Raw genomic sequence first — 16,878 nt, forward strand, 5'->3', positions numbered from 1 at the left:
TTTTTTATATGAATCTTTTTTTTTTCCTTATCTGGAAGTTTCCAATACTTTTTCCTTTCTTCTTATCACTTATGTCTTCAAACTTTTAGTAATGCTCTTTGGTTTCTATTTTCTGGAGAATCATCTCTCTCAGTTCTAGAAAAAATAAATTGAATTACATCTTTTATATCTTCCATCCATTTTCTCTTATTTTTGGGGTCATTTATTATTCGTATAATGTACTTCCTGAACTATTTTAGCTTTCTGTTCTTTCACAGATACAATGTATCTACTTATCTTTTTGAGAATATTAATGAAAGAAACTATTCGGTTTACATAAAACTAAATAAACTGAAGTTGAGGAGATTTGTTTATTTGGTTTCCATCTCTGTTTCTCGTATTCAGTGCTTGCATTAAAAAGTCCAGTAAGCCTTGGTTTTACTCATATTAAAGGGAAGAATAAGAACTGATCAGAAACACTAGCATTTGGTTAGAACTGTTCACTATGTTTCTAACGTTATCTGAACGAGCAGTTTCTTTGGGAGAATTCTTAATGTCAGTATCTTTAGGTCTTCTAGCTGTAGTTGGTCAGATATCCAAGTTGAAAACTGCTTCAGCATTGCCTTATGAAGGCTGTAAACTGATATAAATTTTGGGGGAGCCATGTAGAAGAAGAATAAAATGAAGGGATTTAACATTCACTGTAAAATTTTTGCCTAATTCTTTCCCCCCAGAAATGAATTTCTCTCCTGAAATGTTTCTGGAATCCTAAATCTAGACATAGTCCACTTTACTCTGTCTAGAGAATAAATTCCTAGTTATCAGCTCAAATGGAGGGTAGATAATCTATGGATCTGACTTTCTCAAGAGATCTTTAGACACTCTAATTATTCCCATGTTAATCTTCACTCCCAAGGTACCTGTTTTTCCCAAGTCCTAAACCTTTTAGGAATTCATACTAAAGCTTCCTCTTGGCTTTTCCACTTCAAGCACAGAATTAGGATTTCTTGGATCTGCAAAGTCATATTGTCAACATATCCTGTCCATTTGCTTTCAGCTTTCAAAATCTTACTGTCTCATTGCCCAGTCTTTAAGTTCACACAGTTTCATGCCTGAAAACATTTCTAGCATCTTTGTAGGGCTTAGGGAGTGGATTAAATAGAAATATATGTTTTCAATCTGCCGTCTCTACTAATAAGATGCATGCAATTTAACTTTTCATTAACAACACATTAAATCATAGATTTCTAATGTAAGATTATTCCTTGAATTATATGAGCTCTCAATCTATTACCCACATAGAAAATTTTCTCCTTACTGACAGCAAAGCTATTCATGAGAAGGTGAATACATAAACATTTAGAGAACAATGTAAAGTCACTCAGCACTCATTCAACAAAGAATTATTTAGTGACTATGATAGGTCAGGTATTGGAAATACAAAAGTAAGCAACGCATCATCCTAACTTCAGGAATTCACCATGTTGGTGAGTAATTTTTTTAAAAAATTAAATATGAATAGAATATTAGGGCTTTGACAATGTCAACAAAGGGGAATTCAGAAGTGGGGTATCTATTATCATCTGAATGAATAAGAATTAAAGACATATTCAATGTTAATATTTCAAGAGATGGAAAGAAACCCAGTTAGATAAAATAGAAATAATGAAAGCTTAGAGATAAGAAATATGATACATTTAAATAACTGAATATGATGCTAGAAGAAGAGTAGAAAGCTTCACATGGGTGAGACAGTAAGATGCTATATATGGCATGTTAAGTAGTTTAGAACAATGATGAGCCAGAGAATAGTTTTAGTTGAGGCATGACAGGTGAATGGGGCCATGTAAGAGAAAAATCATGAAAAATCCACTGATGATGATCCACAGTACCCTTTCCTACTCAGCCCTTACTATCTAACTCATTTTCTTGTACTCCCACGATTATTTAGCTAATTGTGTTGCAAATAGTACAGCTTCCTGATAGTCTTATTTACAACCATCAGTGACTTAGTGTTCTATCAACTCTCAGAAATTATGATTAAAACATGTGTCTTCTGCCACTGCCCTGAGAAAAGAGGGGGCACTGTCATGAAGCAAATGATTTGCTCTGGTCCTTTTTCAGGCAGTAGAATGTGCTAGTTCTGTTCTAGTGCTAAATCATTAGACTCTAGAGCTAATGGTTTCAAACTCAATTTAAGCCATTTTCTCTCTAGCAGCTCTGTGACTGCAGATCACATGTTAAATCATTTCTCACCATCTAACAAATGAATACGTTTTTTCCTGTTGAAGAATCATTCCCTCTGCCAATGTCATTCAAAGTTTGGGGCCTTTGAGAGAGTCCTCTTATTCCTGAATTATCAAACATTTTCTTTACAAGAGGGATTACAATACCCAAGGTGATTAGGGACAGTGAACATATAATCCCATATTCTCCAAGAAAGATAGTACCGTGTAAAAAACAAGGCCGGATTGATAGTATCAGACTGACTGGAACTGAAGTGCTATTCTTCACAACTTGCTTATATAACTTATGGGAACTGAGTCTCTGATTCCTTTCTATAAAATAGGAAGATATATACATTCCCATAGGGAAGGCAATGGCAACCCACTCCAGTACTCTTGCCTGCAAAATCCCATGGACGGAGGAGCCTGATGGGCAGCAGTCCATGGGGTTGTGAAGAGTCGGACAGACTGAGTGACTTCACTTTCATTTTTCACTTTCATGCATTGGAGAAGGAAATGGCAACCCATTCCAGTGTTCTTGCCTGGAGAATCCCAGGGACAGGGGACCCTGTTGGGCTGCTGTGTATGGGGTCGCACAGAGTCGGACATGACTGAAGCGACTTAGCAGCAGTAGCAGCAGCAGGGTTATTCAAAGTATTAAATGAAATAATGGGAGTAGAACAAACTATTAAAATTATAAATACTATTGTGGGCTTTTTAATATTGAAAATTTCTAGATGGCTAATTGTGTACTTTAATTTCTGTATTTCTATTGGCTTAGTCCATGGTAGAAATTTTTTTCTTCTATATTTTTATTATTGTAAAATATACTTAAATACATTTACCATCTAACCATTTTTAAGTGTGCAGTTCAGTAGTTTTAAATGCATTCATTATGTTGTGCTACCATCACAACTATCTATCTCCAGAGTTCTTTTCTTTTTGTAAAACTGCAACTCTATACCTATTAAACAATAGCTCCTCATTTCCCCCTTGACCTTCAGCCCCTGACAAATATCATTCTGCTTTCTGTCTCTATGATATTGACTATTCTAGATACATGGCAGAGATTTAAAAAATTATTAAATAAAAGAAGCAGCTCTCTCGTCTGGAGCTAGCTCAGTTTAAAACAGCTCATAGGGAAATTATGAATTCACTAAGGTTTTCTTTGAGCTCTGCTGACCTCTACTTTCTGTGGCCTTTCACTTCTCTTGTCCCTGTTCTTTCTCTTGTTTTCCTGGGTCCTTATATGTTCTTTTACTTTCTCTTCTTCATATTAAAATTTAATTGTAGGAAGTAAGGAATGATTTCTTAGTATTCAAATGTCATTTCTTTCTCAATTTAGGAAGATTTTGGCTACAAGTATGAGAAACACCTTCTCTAACTGCCTTAAAGGTTATAGAAATGAATTTTTAAATATACTAAGTCCTGTATCAGAGCAGGATTCAGCTATGTCAATTCCACTGCTCAGTAGCATTATTAGAGGTCAGTTTCCTTGTTCTGCCAGTAACAGCATTGGCTTAATCCTCAGGCTGGTTGCACTTATCAAAAGATGACTTCTTATAATAACTCTGTCTATCTGTTTCTTCTTTCACATCAATCAGCCAAATATAAGAAATGAAAAACTGTCTTTTTTTTCATAATTATAGAGTAAATGATCTTCCCTTCAGCCCTCTTGGACCAAGTTAAATGCCCAGTACTAGATTAAACACGGTTTTTAGAGTGTCACCTCTCCCTGCCAATCAGCCCTACCTTTGGAACTCTGAATGAGAGTATCTTCCTCTAGGCACAAAGGCTACCTAGAGGGCTTTGTTTAGGAAAGAAAAATGGAGCTGTGATACTACCTAGACTATTCACACCTAATACACATCCCTTTCTTCCTCTAAAAATGACCTGTCTCATCAAAGAGCCTTCATGATCCAGTGAGCAGGTAATAGGATTCATTGGGATGAGGATATTCTCTGTAAGATGTGCAAACATCTGCCTAAAGTCCCACTCAGAAGAGAACCAGGGGCTTTTGTGTCCCTCATCATGAATCCCCATTTTCTGCGGGCTTGAATGGCTATGAACACAGAAAGACAGTGTGTGTGTGTGTGTGTGTGTGTGTGTGTTTATATATATCTTCTGCTAGCCTTCTAGCCTGAATCACCCTCAATTTTGTCCCTTATCAACCAGTTAAGTCACCCTGCAACTCCTTCCCTCTCCCTACTCTCTGAGTCCCTTAGAAAAGATAACAAATGAAAGCAAGCATGTTGATGCATTTTTAGGAAAATGTTTTACAAAAACAATTCTGAAAACAGTGGCATCTAAATCCTCTAAATATAAGAATAAAATCTCCTCCTTCCCTGCTATTCTTTTCAAATAGGACTGAGGCTTGGAGATAGGATTTGCTAATAATACAGATGTGTGGATACCCATTCCATTTGGTTTCCTCATAGCCTTGAGGACAGTTATTTGGTTCCATCAGTTTACTACTGTCAGTGACTACTTTTGATTCTTTCTTGAGCTAATTTCTCTCTCTCCCTCCTTCCCTCCCTCCCTCCTTCTTTATCTCCCTCTCTCTCATTTTTTTTTTTTTTTTTTGTACAGAGGAATGTGAAAGATGGATTCTTTATCGACATGCTTGTTAACACAGTTCTATTCCCCCCAAATTATATATTAATAAAAAAGGGAAGATCTGTGCTTTTGTAACTTCTAGGGATAAAGAGTTTGTTTTTATGTTTGGCTATTATGAAGTGACAGATTTGTAGCAGAGAGTAAAATCAGAGATTTTAAAAAAGAACAAGAGGAATGGTATGGCGAGGGAGGTGGGAGGGGGCTTCAGGATGGGGAACACGTGTACACCCGTGGCGGATGCATGTTGATGTATGGCAAAACCAATACAATATTATAAAGTAAAATAAATAAATAAATAAATAAATAAAAATAAAAAAGAACAAGGATGAAAAGGAAAACCATTTATTTCTGTGTGACTTGTGTGAAGGACCATCCACATAGAATTAGGATCTCAGGGATCTTAAACACTGTATTAGCATGAGCCCACTTGCTGATACAATGGACAAGACCCTAACTCTAAATGGATTGAATAGATTACAGAGAAATTAGGAGATATATTAGAATAGCTTAGTGTTGAATAAGGAATACAAAAGTCAAATTTGAGAGAGACCAGAACTGGGGTGATGATTATAATTCATTTATCAAATATTATTATTGGCAGATATTATTCTTAGATAAGTGAAAGTGTGAGATGCTTAGTCATGGCCGACTCTCTGTGACCACATGGACTGTACCCCACCAGGCTCCTCTGACCTGGGTGGGTCAGAGGGATTCTCCAGGCAAAGATTATTGGAGTGGGTTGCCATTCCCTTCTCCAGGGGATCTTCCTAACCCAAGGGTTGAACCCAGGTTTCTGGCCTTGCAAATAGACTTTAACACTAACTAGTCTGGCTCTAAACCTGTATTTTGAAACATTTGATGGCTTTTAATCACTTTTAGAGGTAGACATTCTCATGCATGGAGGCTCTTGCTACTTCTCAGAGGTTAACTTGCAGCTCTGCTTCCTCCTTTTGGCAAAGAGCAGGACCACTGCAGCTTCAGACTCAGATAATATCCCAGATCTTAATTTTGAAATCCTAGGGAATGCCTTGTCTGGGACAGTATGGATGATGACTCTATTCTTGGATCAGTAAATATGGTCAAGGGGTGGAGGTATCCCCTTTGGCTTAGACTAGTTTCTGGGTAGCCTGCCTATCCAGGCAGACTTTGTGTATTGCCAGAAAGATGGAGGAAGGGATGCAGGGCAGACAAGCACCACTGTGGCTCAGGACAATGGCTGTGTAACCAGCATGTTGACATGATACTTGATTCAACCCTCATTGTCTACTTGAGGGAGATGCTTAAATAGCTTGGTTTTCCAGAGAACTCATTGCCTCCCAAGGATGCCCATTACTGTTTAAAGAGTTTCAAGCTTCAGAGAGCAGATGAGGAAAGTGTTTTGGAATACTAAGGTCTTTCCTAGCCTTTTCATTAGCATTGTGCCACAAAAACCTATAAAGAGAGTATCTGGTCTACTTAAACCTCTATATGTTTTCACTAGGATATCCCCAGAGTCCAGCACAGATGGATGGATGGGTGAACAAACCTGGTTCAATGCAATTTAACAAGCACTTATTGAACCATCAGGTTGATTGATTATCTCCCCAAGAAGGCTGATAATTTTGGCAGTGAAGGTAATAACAGATTCAGGACTTGTGAAAGAGTCCTTAGGGAAGTGTGATTTCCAGAGTCAACAATGGCTATGTAAACTCTCCTAAGAAAGAGAAAGTCTGTGCAGAAAAGTCAGCTTTAGCCCAGGCTACATCTCTCTATGTATGTGAACTTCCCTAATAAAACAGAAGTTATCATGTCAAAGTTTCCAGAGGTCAGAGGAATCTGGACTATTATGTATTCCATTTTTTAAAGTACTTCTTCTCAGAGCTAAAATGTTAGATTTTAAGCTATGTGATCAATAAGGTCTCTGCTAACACTGTAAATGATTTATAATTTTAGTGCTGAAAAGGACCATTTCCTGGAATGTCCTATATAATTTTTTTTTTTGAAAATTAAGTTATATTGTCAGTGTACTTGGGTAATGCAATTTAAAGGAACTCTATCATGAAATCCACAAAATGAACTATTTTCTATAATTTGTCCATTATTCACCATTTATGTGAACTTGGATTTTCACAAACAATTTTGCCTTACTACCCCTCTTCCCACAAGCCAAACCTTTCCTGGATTCTGTGTGGCCCCACAAAGAGCCATGAGGAAGTTCTTAGCTGCTGGTCTGACAGTGTCACCTCTATCTGTTGACATCTAGATAGTCTAAGGAAATATATCACATTGGCATTCCAGATGGATTTGTACCTAACACAGAGGGGAGTCAGCCCTTTCCAAACACCCCCACAGAGGAGATGAGCTGAGTGATAGATTTCAAGCACAATGAGACTGGGCATTGTCACAGACCGGAATTATGGTGACAGAAATCACACCCATTGTTGCATTTTGGGCATGTGGTACATATACACTGGCTTACGAAATATGTACAAAAATCTGGCACCAACCAGAGCCATAAGATGGAATTTCAAACTTAATTCAGTTTTCTCATACCAAAAAGAGAATAAATATTCAAATTCTTGAGAATATTACCATTAATAATTGTTAAAGATAATGACAAATACACATGTATGTGCTGTGCTGTGCTTAATCGCTCAGTTGTGTCCAACTCTTTGCAAGCCAATGGACTGTAGCCTGCCAGGCTCCTCTGTCCATGGGGATTCTCCAGGCAAGAATACCGGAGTGAGTTGCCATGCCCTGCTCCAGGCAATCTTCCCAACCCAGGGATTAAACCCAGGGTTCCCGCATTGCAGGCAGATTCTTTACTGTCTGAGCCACCAGTGAAGCCCATATTGCAAGACAGTAAGGAGTGGTAGAACTTGGCAAGAGCTTGTCCACCCTAAAGACATTCAAATTTAAACACACAAAATGATGCGTTGGAAAAAACCCACAGGCCAAGGATTATTATTATTAATGGTAATTTTTTGTACTTTTCAATAAGATTGCCAACTCTACACATGTACAAGTGGTGCTATAGTCTTAAATATGCATATATATACATATATATATTTGCATATGTATTCACACAGGTGTATAAATGCATTTAGAACTAAAGGTTCTAACACCATTGTGCTGGACCAATATACATAAAACACAAGGCAAAAAAAGAAAAAACGTCTGCTGCATATAGTTGTTTTCTAGGTACATGATTCAAAGCAAGTGAAATACTGATGTAAGTTAGTCTCTTTCTCCTACAAGACTGTTGCTAGGCCTGTAAGGTGTACAGCAAGGTCAAAGGGGCAATTACCTCAATGAAGAAAAATATCTGCACAAAAACAAAACTTTGACTTGTCCATCAGGGGCTCCCCTCTCTGTTTTCTCAATGAATTCTAACCTAGGTCTGGTAGATGATTTTTGTTTAACTTCTAAACTATAGGGCTTTAATAAAAATCCAGCAGAGTCAGGGAAACAACAGTTGATACACTCCTTTCAGATTTGAAATAGGGCCAATATAATGTAACTTGCAGGCTATATAGGCATATTCATAAAACATCTATTTCTGGTTTATTGACTATGCCAAAGCCTTTGACTGTGTGGATCACAATAAACTGTGGAAAATTCTGAAAGAGATGGGAATACCAGACCACCTGATCTGCCTCTTGAGAAATTTGCATGCAGGTCAGGAAGCAACAATTAGAACTGGACATGGAACAACAGACTGGTTCCAAAGAGGAAAAGGAGTATGTCATGGCTGTATATTGTCACCCTGTTTATTTAACTTATATGCAGAGTACATCATGAGAAACACTGGACTGGAAGAAACACAAGCTGGAATCAAGATTGCTAGGAGAAATATCAATAACCTCAGATATGCAGATGACACCACCCTCATGGCAGAAAGTGAAGAGGAACTAAAAAGCCTCTTGATGAAAGTGAAAGTGGAGAGTGAAAAAGTTGGCTTAAAGCTCAACATTCAGAAAACGAAGATCATGGCATCCGGTCCCACCACTTCATGGGAAATGGATGGGGAAACAGTGGAAACAGTGTCAGACTTTATTTTTCTGGGCTCCAAAATCACTGCAGATGGTGATTGCAGCCATGAAATTAAAAGACACTTACTCCTTGGAAGGAAAGTTATGACCAACCTAGATAGCATATTCAAAAGCAGAGACATTACTTTGCCAACAAAGGTCCATCTAGTGAAGGCTATGGTTTTTCCTGTGGTCATGTACGGATGTGAGAGTTGGACTGTGAAGAAGGCTGAGTGCCGAAGAATTGATGCTTTTGAACTGTGGTGTTGGAGAAGACTCTTGAGAGTCCCCTCAACTGCAAGGAGATCCAACCAGTCCATTCTGAAGGAGATCAGCCCTGGGATTTCTTTGGAAGGAATGATGCTAAAGCTGAAACTCCAGTACTTTGGCCACCTGATGGGAAGAGTTGACTAATTGGAAAAGACTCTGATGCTGGGAGGGATTGGGGGCAGGAGGAGAAGGGGACGACAGAGGATGAGATGGCTGGATGGCATCACTGACTCGATGGATGTGAGTCTGAGTGAACTCCAGGAGTTGGTGATGGACAGGGAGGCCTGGCGTGCTGTGATTCATGGGATCGCAAAGAGTCGGACACGACTGAGCAACTGATCTGATCTGATCCAATCTGAACAAGTATGTTGGAGCTATAGCAGGATTTCTTAACAGTAGTACTGTTGACAATTTGGACCTGATAATTCTTTGTTGTAAGGAGATGTCTTGTGAGTTATAGAATACTTTGCAGTATCCTTCACTTCTGTGCAGTAAATGTAATATGCTTTCCTCTACCCAAGGGGTCCCCAACCCCCAGGCATGGATCAGTAGAGGTATGTGGCCTTTAGGAACCGGGCCACACAGCAGGAAGAGAGCAGCAGATGAGTGAGCAAAGCTTCATCTGTGTTTACTGCCATTCTCCATCACTCACATTACCCCCTGAGCTCTGCCTCCTCTCAGATCAGCGGCAGCATTGGATTCTCATAGGAGCTCAAGCCCTACTGTGAACTGTGCATGCAAGCGATCTAGGTTTCATGGTTCTTATAAGAATCATCCCCAAACTATCCCCACCCCATCATCCATGGAAAAACTGGTACCTAGTGCCCAAAATTTTGGGGACTGCTGGTCTACCCCACTGATGAAAAGTAAAAATGTCTGTAAAGAAAGTGAAAGAAAAGTGAAAGTCACTCAGTCATGTCTGACTCTTTGCAATCCCATGAACTATACAGTCCATGGAATTCTCCAGGCCAGAATGCTGGAGTAGGTAGCCTTTCCCTTCTCCAGGGGATCTTCCCAACCCAGGGATCAAACACAGGTCTCCCTCATTGCAGGCAGATTCTTTACCAGCTGAGCCACAAGGGAAGCCTTGTGCTAGACATTGACAAATGTCACTTGTTGGGCAAATTGCTTCTGGTTGAGAAGCACTGGTTTAAAATGAAGACCCAACTACCTTCCATTATGACTATCCTAATGATTCTTATTTATTATGGGTATGTCTACGAAAGACATCGTCGAGGCACTTAGTTCTTTCAATCTAATGTTAAGGGCATCTGTCTTAGGTTTTATTTCTTAGAAGAGCCTGCAACAGGGATTTGTGTGCAAGCAGTTTGCCAAAGCAGAGAAGGCAATGGCACCCCACTCCAGTACTCTTGCCTGGAAAATCCCATGGACAGAGGAGCCTGGTAGGCTGCAGCCCACGGGGTCGCTAGGAGTCAGACACGACTGAGCGACTTCACTTTCATTTTTCACTTTCATGCATTGGAGAAGGAAATGGCAACCCACTCCAGTGTTCTTGCCTGGAGAATCCCAGGGACGGGGGAGCCTGGTGGGCTGCTGTCTCTGGGGTCGCACAGAGTTGGACACAACTGAAGTGCCTTAGCAGCAGCAGCAGCAGTTTGCCAAAGAAGTGCTTCAGAGAGGAATCATCTGTGAGTGAGGTAAGCAGATTAAGGAAGGAGGAGGAGAGGCAGCAAATACATGGATTCAGATGAGATCTAGCCTCAGGCTGATTCCTTCGGAAGTTCTAAAATATAAATTGCCCCATGGAATTTGTTCGGTGTTGAATCAAGGGTACTAGACTTCTGTATCCCATGCTGGTCAACCATTGCAATGAAAGTTGAGACTTTTTGAACTGTACCAATAATATCTGCTATAGAATTTCTCCATAATAATGTTGAATGAAGTTGATTGGCTTAAAATATTTTCTCCAGAGGTGGATATTATTATGAAAATGGAAGCACATGGAGAATGGTCCAAATTGGCATTAACTCTGGCCTAATATAAAACTTCTTCATTTAAAATTAAGATTTTCGAAGAAGATATTTTACTAGTAATTAGTAACTTTGAATGCCTTTTTACTATAATTATGCCTCCAAGCATAAACTTCCAAAACATTTTTAATATTGGCATTGTGTTTTCTCTACAGTGAGAAAAATTATATATACGTATATGTGTATATACACACACATACATACACACACACACACTTTATCAGAATTGCAACAACAAAAATCTCCAGTATACACTTAAAATGTGTCTTCTGTCCCTTTTCCCTATTTGTTTGTTTGTGTTCAGGGAAAGTGAAAATGGTAATGAGAATAGCAAGGCCAGGAAGAACATTATCATGACTGTAAACAGAATGAGTCATTCAGATTGAAAGAGGTGAGGGAAAATTAGAAAGTCATATTTGTTGCTTAGTTGCTAAGTCATGTCTGACTCTTTTGTGACCCTATTGACTGTAGCCCATCAGACTTCTTTGCCCATGAGATTTTCTCATCAAGAATACTGGAATGGCTTAAGATTTCCTTCTCCAGGGGATCTTCCAGACCCAGGGATCAAACCTGCATCTCCTGCATCATAGGCAGGTTCTTCATCACTGAGCCACCAGGGAAAAGTCATATACTTCATTCTAAAAGCTAATGTAAATGACTCTTTGATCATTGTGTGGGGTTGTTGTGCCATTATTTCCCTGTGTGCACGTGCACACACACACACTGTGGAAAGATGAGTTACTGGTAATAACCCTTGTCTGAAAAAAACTGTAAACATATCTGTATAAATCTCCATGCAAATACCTTTTTTTGGACTTTGGGGACAATTGCAAATATCTTTTAATGTATCTATCATTTAGATGTGGCTCACAACTGGATATATATAACATTATAAATATACATATATGTATAATATGTGTATATGTAACATTATAAAGATGAACAAAAATGAACCTGACAGGGACATGGTTACCTTTGTTTAGAAAATGACAGTGTACACACTGTTCCTACGAGTCCATTAAGTACTCTGCTAATTGCTATCATGGGAACCTTAGTTTGTCAAAGTTTTCAGTCTAGTTGGACTGCAAGGAGATCCAACCAGTCCATTCTGAAGGAGATCAGCCCTGGGATTTCTTTGGAAGGAATGATGCTGAAGCTGAAACTCCAGTACTTTGGCCACCTCATGGAAGAGCTGACTCACTGGAAAAGACCCTGATGCTGGGAGGGATTGGGGGCAGGAGGAGAAGGAGACGACAGAGGATGAGATGGCTGGATGGCATCACTGACTCGATGGACGTGAGTCTGGGTGAACTCTGGGAGTTGGTGATGGACAGGGAGGCCTGGCATGCTGCGATTCATGGGGTCGAGAAGAGTCGGACATGACTGAGAGACTGAACTGAACTGAACTGAACTGTGTAGACGGAATAAACACATGGAAGATGACAATTAATTCCAGGTCATAAGTAGTCAAACAAGTGGTACCTATAGAATATGCTAGAAGTATTTCTGGAGGGAGAGAGGCTGTTTTTGTTTTTGAGATAGCTAGAACCTACTAGGGGCTTACCTAGTGGCTCAGATGGTAAAGAATCTGCCTGCAATGTGGGAGACTTGGCTTTGATCCCTGGGTTGGGAAGATTCCCTGGGGGAGGGCATGGCAACCCACTCTAGTATTCTTGCTTGGAGAATGGACCAAGGAGCCTGGCATGCTGCAATCAAGGGGTCATAAAGAGTTGGACAAGACTGAACAACTAAGCACAGCACAGAACACTTTAGGGGTATTTGCATTAGGTTTTGCAGTTGCGTGAGGTACTTCATCTATTCTTAGGCAACATTTAGCTATTGCACACAATTCACAGTTTAATTTGTGATGTTCTAAGTTCAAGTAGCAGTGTTGGATTCCTTAGGTTACCTAAAGGAAGAGTGAGGGTTTCTCTTTAAAAGTCATATTTTTTCTGTTTTAGAAATTATGTGAGCTCTCTAAAGAATTCAGAAAGTCTGAAGAAGAAATGAAAGGTAATCCATAACCCCAACATGTTTTGCCTTTTGTAAACCTCTACTAAAATATTAATAAACAGGAATGGATTTCTTTTCAGAGTTTGAGATGTAAAATTGCCTTACACAACCACGGGTGGTCTAAAAGTGGTGTGAGAAGTTGTCATCTAGACTCTGTTAGCTGTTTTAGGACCCACTTACCTACTAATAGCCATCTAATGCCATCTCAAGCAACTCTGTGATAGGGAACTCTTAACTCTTGGAGAAAACCAGGCTATTTTCAGAGACTTATCATAGTCTGAAAATGCTTCAACATATATCTAAATCTTCTGCCTTTCATTTTCCATGTATTTTCCTGATCATGAGTGTCCCAAGCATAAGTTAAACCTTCACTTCTAAGGTTTTTGTGGCGACTTTGTTCCTTTCTCTATTTCCTGACCAAGTCCATGTTCACTGACTGCTGAGTACTCTGCAAGGTATTCACAAGTAAACTTTGCAGCAATAATATTATGGAAGAAATTCTAGGTACCCTTTAGATTGTGCACAGAGAGGTCAGAATTGTTCTACCTTTTTTTTTTTTAAAGAATGAAGTAATAACTAATAGTTGTCACACAGTGTGAACAGCAATATTGCTATTATGCAGGAAAGTCTTCATTACTTATCTGTCTCGTTTTGTCATGCCCCCCCCTCCCCTTCCACCAAACAGCCCCAACAATATCTCCTGGGCTTTTTTAATTCAATAGCTAATAAGAAATAATTATGTGTGTCAACTTTCAGCTGTCAAAGGAGAGAAGACAATTTATAACAGAAAATTGAAATTCCAACAGTTGGCATTTTCATAAATTTCTTTATTTTTAAAGGGGATACATGTTATTAAGGATTAGGTTGCAGCCTTTTGATATGTCTCTCTGACTATACCTTCCCCATTCTCTCAGTGGTCACTAAAGGTGTGTGAATGTTTTGTAAAGAGAGACAGAGACAGTGAATTCTTTTAGTATGAGTGTCCCCTGAATAATGTTAAAAGAAAAAAAAATGGTGGAAAGATAATCTTATAGTAGGGGAGTTCGTAATCAGTGGGGAATTTTACATCACTTCCAAACTATCCTATCTAATGGTCTGTAACTCATTTAGGGACTAGGCAGCTGCCATACATGAGTAATAAGAGATGGGTGAAGCTGGTGGTAACTGAAGAGGTCACAGATCACCTAAAGGCAAAGGGTTATCTCAGCGTCAAATTGTTATTGCTCTTTGGGAGTTTGGGTCCACCCACTGTTCCTGGATTCTTTGACATTTTTCAAGAATCACCCCTCAAATCCTTCTTTTGGTGCAAACTTTCTTGCCTTTTTTCACAATTGGTAATTAACTTTTTAAAAAGCATTAGGTCAAACAAAAAATAGTTCTGTGGGCTGAATTCGGACAAAGGCAGCACTGTCGGAGACCCAAGACATAGAAGTTCTTTAATGCTAGCTGGTAAGTCTAATAAGCTGTTCCTTTAAAACAGTTGAAGAAAGATTCACAGTGCCTCTTAAAGGCTGAATAAGGTTGAAATTAGTGAAAGGGAATGGAGACGTTGGAACAAATAAACATGTCTGAAGATAGATAAGTGGGAATAACCACTAACATGGGGATGTGAGAGTTGAATGTCCTAAATGTTTGGCATATATGACACTAACTGAAGAGGTAAAGGGAATTGTTGGATGAGTTATATGGACTGAGATCAAAGAAGATATTTTGTGCCAACCAGAGGGGAAAGATTCAATGGGAATGCTTGGAAGCAGAGAAATGAGTGCAGCGGGAGAATGGTACAATACAAGCAGCAGTTAATAGAGGTTTTTAGGGGTGTGTGTTTGAGGGCATGTCCAGGTTAATGCTCTGGACCAATCTGGAGATGGTGCCCTTGTCTTTGTTGACTAATCACTATTGAACCAATGGAAGAAGTTCAGCCTAGGGAAGGCTGGGAAACACCTGGGATGGTTGTAATAAGAAGAGAGATATCCCTTAGACTGTTGATTTACAAGGGTTTTTTTACTTCTGTTCCTTCAATCCTTCCTTAATTTATGCTGCTAATATTTACTGAGCACCTGTCTACATCCAGTTCAGTTCAGTCTGTCAGTTGTGTCTGACTCTGCAACCTCATGGACTGCAGCACACCAGGACTCCCTGTCCATCGCTAACTCCTGGAGTTTACTCAAACTCATGTCCATTGAGTCCGTGATGCATCCAACCATCTCATCCTCTGTTGTTGCCTTCTCCTTCCACCTTCAATCTTTTCCAGCATCAGGGACTTATGCAGTGAGTTAGTTCTTCGCATCAGGTGGCCAAAGTATTGGAGTTTTAGCTTCAACATCAGTCCTTCCAATGAATATTCGGGACTGATTTCCTTTAGGATGGAATAGTTGGATCTCCTTGCAGTCCAAGGGACTCTCAAGAGTCTTGTCCAACACCACAGCTCAAAAGCATCAATTCTTTGGTGCTCAGCTTTCTTTGTAGCCCAACTCTTACATCCATACATGACTACTGGAAAAACTATAGCTTTGACTAGATGGACCTTTGTTGGCAAAGTAATGTCTCTACTTTTTAATATGCTGTCTGGGTTGGTCATAACTTTTCTTGCAAGGAGCAAGCATCTTTTAATTTCATGGCTGCAGTTACCATCTGCAGTGATTTTGGAGCCCCACCAAAATAAAGTCTGTCACTGTTTCCACTGTATCCCCATCTATTTCCCATGAAGTGATGGGACCAGATGCCATGATCTTTGTTTTCTGAATGTTGAGCTTTAAGCCAACTTTTTCACTCTCCTCTTCCACTTTGATCAAGAGGCTCTTTAGTTCCTCTTCACTTTCTGCCATAAAGGTGGTGTCATCTGCACATTTGAGGTTATTGATACTTCTCCCGGCAATCTTGATTCCAGCTTATGCTTCTTCCAGCCCAGCATTTCTCATGATGTACTCTGCTTATAAGTTAAATAAGCAGGGTGACGATATACAGCCTTGACATATTCCTTTCCCTGTTTGGAACCAGTCTGTTGTTCCATGTCCAGTTCTAACTGTTGCTTCCTGACCTGCATACAGATTTTTCAAAAGGCATGTCAGGTGGTCGGGTATTCTCATCTCTTAAAGAATTTTCCCCAGTTTGTTGTGATCCACACAGTCAAAAACTTTGGCATAGTCAATAAAGCAGAAGTAGATGTTTTTTAGGAACTTTCTTGCTTTTTTGATGATCCAGCAGAAGTTGGCAATTTGATCTCTGTTTCCTCTGCATTTTCCTACGTCCTGTACTATACTAATTCTAGAGAAAATTTCCCCCTCTACCCTCCTTGAGCTCTTATGACTGGAATAATAATAAAATTGATACAAGATAGATAAAGAAGAAAAAAATTTGTGCACAAAGAGGTCTCATTGAAATGAGACATAAAAAGTGGCCAAATCAGGCATTATTTCTTTAGAAAAATGAACATTTGTGAGAAGTTGACAGGACAAAGACACTTAGGTTTGGTGTGATCAATCAATGAAGAAAGTAAAGTTTGGGCTCAGGGTAGTAAACTAAAAAAGTAACAAATTTTATTTGTAAATCCTGCTTGGCCTGAATTCCCTGTCTCTGGCAACACGGGTGTTCTTTTTTAATTTTAGTTGGTGGGAGGGCACCTTTCATATGGGAGATTCATTTCCTGCTTTCAGGGAGACAAAAGGGAGGGGCAGAGTGTCCCTTTTGTAGTGCCCATTTCTTAAGCAACTTTAAATCAAAATAACAAGCTACTGAGATACATTTTGGCATGGCGTATGCTAGGCCTCAATA

This window comes from Bos taurus, chromosome 26 (genome assembly GCF_002263795.3).
Source record: "Bos taurus isolate L1 Dominette 01449 registration number 42190680 breed Hereford chromosome 26, ARS-UCD2.0, whole genome shotgun sequence".
In the NCBI taxonomy this organism is placed as follows: Eukaryota; Metazoa; Chordata; class Mammalia; order Artiodactyla; family Bovidae; genus Bos; species Bos taurus.